Here is a 9865-nt window from a genome sequence, read left to right as displayed (position 1 = left end):
ATTCGGCCAAAACAGAAAAGAAATGGGGCCTTATTGTTGTCTTAGGAAGGAAAGGTAAAGGGCACCGTATAAGCTGTTTTTTTCCCTTATTCAGAAGGGGGAGAGAGCCCAAAATGTTTGGTGTTGGTGTAGAGGCCTGAAGTAAATGACAAAAAGTCAATTTCTTCGTTAGTATTGACAGTCACGGGGAAATTTTGGTAACAAAATATATAGCCTTAAAAAGAGCCGACAATTGGAATAATTTGTAGCCCATCTTATTTGTGTAAATGGAAACCAAGTTCCTGTTTTAGCTGCTCCGCCCACCTGATGCTGCAAACCACTGCATACACAGATTTTATAACAATCCAGCTCCAACTAATTACTTCTTTGTGCATTTCTTGGTGTACTTGTTTTTGGTTAGATAGTATAATTAATCATTCGAAAATATGGTTTTCATCCTTAGCAGATAAATAGACGTCCTGAATAAATGAAAACAAAAAATTTAAAATCAAATTAAATCAATAAATTGATTGACATGGTGCATGTTTCTTAACTTTACTAATAAAATTTTTCCATCGGAAAATAAAAAGAAAAAAATTGCTAAAATGATTGTATGATATCCCATGTCATTTAATTTATAAATCTATCTTATGAGGAAGCTCAATGAAACTATACCAAACTAATAATAACTAAAATTACATTAAGAAAAAATCTTAGGATCGATAGAGCAGATAATCACCTTCGTGTGTGGGACTCAGTTAAAAACCATATTATATTTTAATTTTATATTGTAATAAAAAAAAGTTACATCTTTTTTATCCACTTTCCTGTACCATACTCAAAGTTGGTAAACTTTTTGCACATGGGCTGGCCCTTTTCATTGAACTGCAAATTATTACCACCTTATTATTATCGGTTAAAATCTGTGACACACAGATGATTAATTAAATTGTTCCAACTTAAGGACAAATGTTAAAACATTATTTTCCTTGTTAACGAAGCCTTAATTTAGTAACAAAAAGAAATGTTTTAAAATTTAAAAATTTTAGGTTTAAGTTTAATTGTATGTGAATTTAATTATTTAATTATATTATAATTTATTAATTATTTATTTAATAAATATAATTTAATTATAATGTAATAATTGATTATAAAAAAATTATACTTATAATTTTCAAAAAATAAAATAATTTTGAAGCCAACGGCCTTAGAAATAAAGCAAATGCTTCATTTTTCTTTACATTTTCAACTTTTATTATCTTTCAATTTCACTTATGATTTCCCATATATCCTTTCACTTATATCTGCATTTGGGATAATTTAAATTAAGATCGTGACTCAAATTACATCCGCTTAGATCCTCATAAAGCGTTTTTATTTCGTTTGTATTATTATTTTTTGGAGGGAGATTAGATTTAATAGGTTAAAGTCATGGGAATTGATTTGTTTAAACCTTTAGGAAAATGAGACCCGTAATTTTAGAATATTTGTCTCGTAATCATATCACGTTTTCCTTTTCTGTATTCATCTTTGTTTAAATTTTAATCTCCCAAGCAATTTCCTCTTTCATTTTTTTTTTTAATTTTCCCCTTTTTTCCTTCTTTAATAAATTACTTGCAGAATTCTTTCTGATACTTTCCTTCTAAGAAATGCATCTTCGACCAAGAAAAGAAAAAACTATTATTTATTTTTCGTATTCATGAATTCGTGCTAAAGTCTCTTTTGGAAGAAATTTTTCTACGAAAAAGAAAGTTTGGAAATGTTTTTCTTGAAGATGAAATTCATTTGTAAATCAACATCGTTAATTACTAAGAAATAAGTAGTCTTTACCTATAAGTTTCTTTGGAGAATGATTACTAAGAAATTCAAGAATTTCTTTCTTTCAAAGAAAAACCCTTTGCTTTTTTCAAAGGAAAAAAAAAAAAAAACTTTTCTAAAGAAATTACCTCAGGCGAACCTCATGGTGGAGCGTCGATGACACGGTCCATGGAAGGAAATTATAAAATGGTAACTAAAGAAAGGTGCTCATCAAACTGCATAGTAACCGTATAAACAATTGTATAATTCTACAATTTATAATGGCTTTTATACCACTAATCTCCGCCATTTTCACGTTTTCTACCTTTATTTTATGTATACTTCAAAATGAAAATTAAAAAGTACAAAAATAAAAATAAAAGAAAATAATCTATCTAACTGAACCTTACACTTGCGCTAGTACTCCACGAAAGAAACGTTCCGTTTATGCTCTATCGACGGTGAAGGTAACGGGGATGGTGGCATCGACGACGGAGACTTCAAACTCAGGAAATATTCTCGTATATCTATTTTTCCTGGCGTTACTTTCTCTTTCAAGTCAGCGTCGTCTCCTGACGGAATAAACGGCGGTCGTAACACCTCCGTTAAGAGATCCCACCTGACCCCTTTAAAGAACGGGTGCTCCTTGATCTCGCACACGCCTCTGTGATATCCGAGTCTCTTTTTCGGATCTTTCTGTAATAACCGTCCGATCAAATCCGTCAAAGCGTTTGGTTGTCCCTTTAACTCTGGCTCTTTGGCCAAAACGTTTCGAAACGTCTTTTTCCGATTCTTACCTTTAAACGGTGTAGTACCATAAAGCATCTCGTACGTTAGAATTCCGAGAGCCCACCAATCGACGGCAAATTCATGCCCTTCGCCACGTATTACTTCAGGTGACACGTATTCCTCAGTGCCCACGAACGAGTTGGAACGCTCCCCGTCTGAGAAACTGAGCTTTCGTCGACTCACTGGGCTGACCCGGGCTGATTTCGCTTTCTTCAATGCTTTCTTATATTTGTTATCAGGCACGACTGGGATCCATCTAATAAAGTTTCGTTGATGTTTACGTCGAACCGGAATTTCGGACAATGAATTTTGATCCTTTTTCTCGTCAGTTAAGGTTTCCGATAATTGCTTCTTCTTTAAGTTGCGAGAAAGGTCGAAATCCGTTAAAGTTACGTGACCTGACTGTTGAATGAGGATGTTTTCAGGCTTGAGATCTCGGTAAACGATGCCCAGGGAATGCAGGTGCTCGAGAGCGCAGATGATCTCAGCCAGGTAAAACCGGATGACAGCAGGGGAGAAAACGCCGTCGTTTTGACGGTAACGGAGGACGTTGAGGTCCGAGCCAGGGCAGTAAGGGACAGCCCAGGCAAGAAACTCGGAGGTTTCGAGACGACCCAAAAGACGAGGGAGAAATGGGTGCTGAGGAGTAGGGTCGGGAGGGGAAAGCCTTGTCAATACCCCAATTTCCCAAAGGGCTCGACGGTCAGCGTCATGTTTGGATCTTTGGACAACTTTGAGGGCAAACGGGGAACGAGCTGTGGGGTCCGTAAATGTGTCGTGGACGAGAAAGACAGTGCCCATGGCTCCTTTACCAAGGATTTTGATGGCTTTGAGGTTGTCCAAATCTAACTCAGTTGGAAATGGTGGTGAAGACGAAGGATTCTCCATTCCAGAGAGAGAACAAAGGAAGAGAAAATGGAAAGTTGCAAGAACAAAAATAAAAAAAGAAGAATGTTAGGGGGAGAGAGAGAAAGATAGTTTTGATGCTTGGGTTTTAGTTTATATAGTTTGTTTTCGGTTTGTAGTATTTATTAAGTATATCTTTTTGTTTTATTGAAGTGAGGTTTTTTTTTTTTTTTCTTTTCTTTTGGGTGTCCGTGATACGGGTATTTGGTTCTGCTTGGAGTGGACTATTCTTGAAACATTGATCTATACAAAGGTTCTCTTAATTTGCCATTTTTAGGGAATAAAAACATAACTTCCATCTCAAAAAGAAAACCCGAATTTTTAAGAGAAAAACTTGGATAAAATTTTTAGGTGAATTTTTTATTAAATAATTAAATATCAACAAAAAATTGAAAATTCAAAGATATATAGAAAGATTTTTTTATATGGATTAAATATTTAAATTTTAAAATATTTTTAAATAATTATTTTCATTAAAATTTTTATAATATTTTTTATTGTTAAATAAATAATTATTAAATTTGAATTGTAAATAATATTTTTATATATTATTAATTTTTTCACTAAATTTTATTAATTAATTTATTAAATTTTTTATTAAAATTTTATTAAATCATTTTTAATAAACAAATTTCATGAACTTTATTTAAATAATTTGATCAAAGTCTTAATTAAATTTTAAATAATTATTTCATTGTTACTTATTTTTATAAGTTGCATTGTGTTTTTTATGCCAGTCTGAGTTAAAATCATCATTAAACTCACAACTTTATTTACTTTCCTTTTTATTTCATATTAAATAAAAAATTTCATCGTGCATGATAATAATCATTAATTTTTTAAAAAATATTTTTATATTGTTAAAAATTTTTTAAATTTATTTTATATATTGATATGATAATTTTTAAATTTCATAAAAGATTTTAAAATCCGATCCTTAAACCAATATTGCACGACCAACAACAAATATCCCCCAATAGTTTTCAATCGGCCAAACTGTCCTTGGGAGTGTCCTTTATGCGGAAGCCACCATTATTATAATTATGATTTTATTGACATTATGAGAGCACAATAATTTTACGAAAAAAAAATTCTAATGGCCACGCATATGGAAGAGGTCTTAAGTATAATGAGTTGGTTAAAGTCGATTGGCCTTTTCCTTTCATTTTTAGTATTATTTTTCTTACCAAATAGAAAGCAAATTAGCAAAGAAAAAGTAGGCACACGTGTTTCGAGTAAAGAAAAGACGCATAGAGCCAAACAAAAGACAAAAACAAATTTTGTACGGTTTTCACATGCCAGCTCCTCCCCATAATCTACGGGAAGAATATGATCGTGCACCTTCATGAATTTAGCGTTTGTTGTTGGGATATTGTCACCTTCCAATTTTCTATATATTTTTAAATACAATATTAATTTTTTGGGTATCGAATAGTTGATACTTGATTTTTTATTTAAAAATAAAATTTAATATTTTGAATAAAAACAAAAGATCATCGAATCAATCAAGTGTACCATACATTATAAAATTTGTGCAATCAAGATTAGAGTCAACAAATGGATACTTATAAAACTTGAAACTAAAATTAATTATTTTAAAAATCGATGAGCTTTTCAATTGCTCTAACATTTCATCAAAAATCATAATATTAGTTATTTGTTTTTAAAGATACCATTAGTTATTATCATAAAAAAAATTTGATACCATCAATTATTATTGGTAGCATGTGTATTGTGTCACAGATTTAAGAAAGAGTCTTGAATCTCACATCGAACATAATAGGAGGGTCACTGAGGTATATAAGGGTTCACATTATCTCTGCCTTATGAGGCGCTTTTTGTAGGATAAAACCGTGAGGTCAGGGGGGGCCAGAGCGGACAATACCTCACAAGGGTGTGAACCGTGGCGGTCAGGCTAATCCGAGATATCGAAAGGGTGAATGCCCAGGTCCAGGAGCCGCGTGGATTCGGAGCTTAAGTCTCGACCCGTGACAAGTGGTATCAGAGCCAGCCCTAAACCGTTCGATCCACGCCAAGCACCTTGAGGAAGATAGGCAGAGTGACCAGCCTCCGTGACGAGAGCGTCACGAAGTTGGGTGCGAAAGAATGTCACGAACTTAAGGAAGAGTCTTGAATCCCACATCGAACATAATAGGAGGGTCACTGGGGTATATAAGGGTTCACACCACCTCTGTCTTGTAAGGTGCCTTTTGTAAGATAAAACCATGAGGCCAAGAGAGACCAGAGCGGATAATACCTCACAAAGGTGTGAACCGTGACAGGTAGGTTGATCCGAGATACCGGAAGGGTGAATGCCCGGATCTCGGAGCCGCGCGGGTTCAGAGCTTAAATCTCGACCCGTGACAATTACACTAAACTAATTAAAATAATATGAAATTGATTTTTGATCAACTAAGTATCAATGATAAGCTTAGAAGAGGTCACAAAATTTAAGGGAAATGTGTCATATTGTCGCAATGAGGGAACATTTCTTTATAGCTAGAATGTCTAGATAAGGGGTCTGATTACAAGGATTGAGAGCCATCAGTAGATGAACAATATTTAATTTGTGTAACAAGTCAAGTTTCCGACAACATTTACATACCTTCCAAACATTGGAGTTCTCGTCTTCAATCACCTGTATGTGGACGGGGTAAGAAAAGTTGCAGCAAGAGGAGAAGTATAAGGGACAAATTAAATTAGATATTTATATATAATAACTATGCTATTTAATTGATTCTTTTAAGTTGTTTTTTTTTTTTTTTTTGTGGCAAATGATTTTTTTCTCACCCAAATAAAGATTTTATTATTAAAAAATAGATGATAACTACAAAATTTTCGTGGGAAATGATAAGAGAGCATAAACTCAGACCCTAAACTAATTAAGATTTTAGGATAAATTATTTGTTTGAATTTAAACTTTGTTTTTGAAAGTTATTAGGTGATTGCTTACTATAGAAAAAAAAAAAAAAAAACTTTAATATATACCTCTATAAAGTAGGAGTGTTTATGTAAAGTTGAATGTAGGATTATTTTTTATTGGTACAAAAAGGTCATAAGTTTGGGATATAAGAAAATGTTAGCGGTGTTAATATTCAAATTATAAATTTGTTGGATATTGTTTTTTAAAAAAAATTATATGAATCAATTGAATTAAATGCTAAATTTAATGTAAGATTCATTTTACTCCAACTTTGAAGAGTCTTTTTTTTTTTTTAATAAATGTGAATATAGGCTATAGTTAAACGTATATTGAAAGCTTTTTTCTTTTTATGAAAAGAAAGCGAAATTTGGATTCAGCTCTTTAAACAAAGTATACATATGCACTTAGTATATTATAAATTAAACATATAATAATTATAAACTTAGTATTGAAGTTTTTTTATTTATTAGTAAATAATAATTATAAATTGAACATATAATAGTATATTGTACAAATAGCTAAAAATTAATAAAGTCCTAACGAAAATTCGACCAAACACGTAAAACATGTGCAAATATATCATACTAATATAAAATTTATTATTTTTAACGTTATTGTATCATTAGAACTCTAAAAATAAAGAAATTCAATATAAACTTTAACTCTTTTTGTTTTAGTATCACATAAATTAATTTAATTAAAGTTTCATTAATGAAATTAGAATTTTTATTTAGAATTGAATAAATCTTATTGATGTTTATAACAAAAAATCATAATCTTTCTTGGATTATAATCTTTCTTGATTTACCAAATTTAGAAGTGAAGATTAGATCAAAACTAGTGTTACGCTGCCAATCTTAACAGTATAGAAAAGGTTTAATATTTCAGTGTTTGATATTTTTTACAAGATCATCATAGTAATGTAATCACCAAGATGATTTTATTATCAAGGTGATATTGTATTTGGTATTACTAAAAATCAAATATTATTTTATTTTAAAATACAAAAATAATCATATAATAATTACATAAGTTAATTATTTTAATTTTAATTAAAGATAATAACTTGTAAAATATTAGTAATATTTTATTTATTTTATAATAAAATATAATAAAATTATTAAATTAATAAATATATTTATTGATAGGTAAACTAAATTTTAAATATAAATTATATAAAAAAATTTTGAATTCATCCATAATAAAAAATAAAAAGATTATATTTATATAAAATATTAAAAAATGCATAAATTATTTTGAATTTATTACAATGAATATTAGTTTTAAAATATAAAAATTTATAATATAAAATAATTAAAATTTTAAGAGATAGTAAGTTTTAATTCACATATTAAATGAGTAATATTGATAATGATTAATTTTATATATTATTTCACCTTGATGATAGAGTTTTTCATAGACCTAACAATTCATGTTACCATGTTGTGTAAAATACTGTGTTTGTATTATATTTTATACGAAAATCATATGTCACAATTTGCATTAACATGAAAATATATAAAATATAATTTTTTGATTTTATTAAACTTATTTATGGTTTTTCTAAAATTTCAAATCATATTATCTCCATATACTTTATTCGTATCATTGTGTCATGTTTCAAATTATCAAGTCTAATTTGTTATCTTTTTGGATAAGAATTAGACTGTCTTTCAAGATAATGATTTGATTAGTCTTGATAATCCACGACCACTATCACGTAGGATCATAAAATTATTATTAAACACAATGACATAATCACCATGTTTTTTGGAATGATCATCCCATATCAAAGAAGAGCAATTGAAATCTAGTAGTGATTTGTTTGATCAATTATTCTTTGAAAAGGTTTATAAAATCCAACATTTATCTTTTAAAATTATTATTATTATTATTATTATTATTATATATGTGAAGATACCGGACATTTCTTTTTCCCCTTTGGTACTTATGTTCAACAACATAAAAAGATGACAATTTATACATTTGAAAAGGACAAATATAAACTAAGATTGCTCAATCACATGATGCATTTAGTGTTGATTGCTACAATTCACTAGCATGGATTAAAAATTGTGGTCCTACAATTTGCATCTCTTGTCGAATGACTTAAATGGCTACCTCAATTATCAAAAGCCATTTCGTCCGTTGGTCTATAAGTTACTTATGATATGTCAAAATGCAAATTTCTTTTCCATAATTTTAGCCATGAACTTAGATTTTTGTTACATGTACATTTTATTTTATTGTTTTTTAATCTCGATAAGGAAAAACAGAAATGCACTACATGTGAACTTTTGTTGAAAAATCCTACTAATGTCCCAACACTTGTGTTATGAAATCATTCAAGGGAAAGAGTTCATCCGACACCATTAATAGTATTAGATTCTTTGAGTATTCCAAATATTAACTAATTTATTAAGAGAACTTTTCAATAATTAATTTTATTCGATTTGTAAGATAATGCAGATCTTAGAAATTTACTTATAAGGTTTTTTTTTTTTTTTTTGTGAATAAAAGAAATTATTTGATACCCATAAAAGTTAGTCTATTTAATTAATAAGGAGAAGAATTGTCTTTAATTTATTAATCAAAGTTTAATCCTTGTTGGAAGTATTCTCTGGGTAAAAATGCATCAAATTGATGCGAGTGGATGCATCTTTTAACATTGGAAGAGAAGATTAGGTCCTGTCAAGCAAAGCTTAAGGGAATGCCACCAGTCTATTATAAAAAAGAGATTATTTAATAAAATAAGTGCTATGAAATATGCAATATTTTTATTAAGTAATGGATAGATATATTTTTTAATTTCAAATCTACTTTTGATCTCTTGTCCTATTTACTAAATCCTTAACATTTAAAAGTTGCATAATATGCCATGCCATATAAGCTAAAGATCAGTTGGCCAGGGCAATTAATTGATATATCTAAATACATTTATGAGGTACCTAAATGTTGTTTTATTCGGCTACCACGCTATATGCTATTAACAAACAAAATCGGTGAGTATCGATCAACTAGAGACTCACTATAGTGGGAAAGTGAAGTCCGCTTGAGTCTTAACGTTGCATCTTCCCAATCAATGAGGTGAATGGAAGAAAAAAAAAAGTAAAGTAGAGATAAAGCCAGAGAGAGGCCGGTGAAAAAAGGGTTAAGGAAAAGTGATAAGAACGTTCTTGTCTTTTAGCTTTGTTTAAAAGCATGCCGCATGCCTCGCTAGTACTTTTACCCTAGCTAGCTAGCCTGTATTTTTGTCCTTGTTCTTAAAAAAAAAACGAAATTCTATACCGTAACATCGTATTAATGATGTACACCAATTAATCTATTAATTGTTTCACGTCAGAAAGTTCCAAATAGAAATTTTAAGAAGAAAATAAATAAATAAATACCACATGACTTAGTATTGGGCATATGATATATATTATATGGCCAACTAGATAATATATATTTAATAATAATTTTGGAGATGGA

General features: G+C 29.8%; 1 pseudogene across 1 annotated transcript; it reads right to left on the bottom strand.

Moving 5' to 3' along the window:
* Positions 1-2029: 2029 nt before the first annotated feature.
* LOC111304004 (serine/threonine-protein kinase UCNL pseudogene) lies at positions 2030-3678 on the bottom strand (annotated as a pseudogene). Its single transcript, XR_016327147.1, has one exon. The product of XR_016327147.1 is annotated as a serine/threonine-protein kinase UCNL pseudogene (transcript).
* Between the last annotated feature and the right edge of the window lie 6187 nt (positions 3679-9865).

Source organism: Durio zibethinus, chromosome 13 (genome assembly GCF_047325235.1).
Source record: "Durio zibethinus cultivar Kanyao isolate XHJ-2024 chromosome 13, ASM4732523v1, whole genome shotgun sequence".
Taxonomy (NCBI): Eukaryota; Viridiplantae; Streptophyta; class Magnoliopsida; order Malvales; family Malvaceae; genus Durio; species Durio zibethinus.
This window is presented reverse-complemented; position numbering and strand designations above follow the sequence as displayed.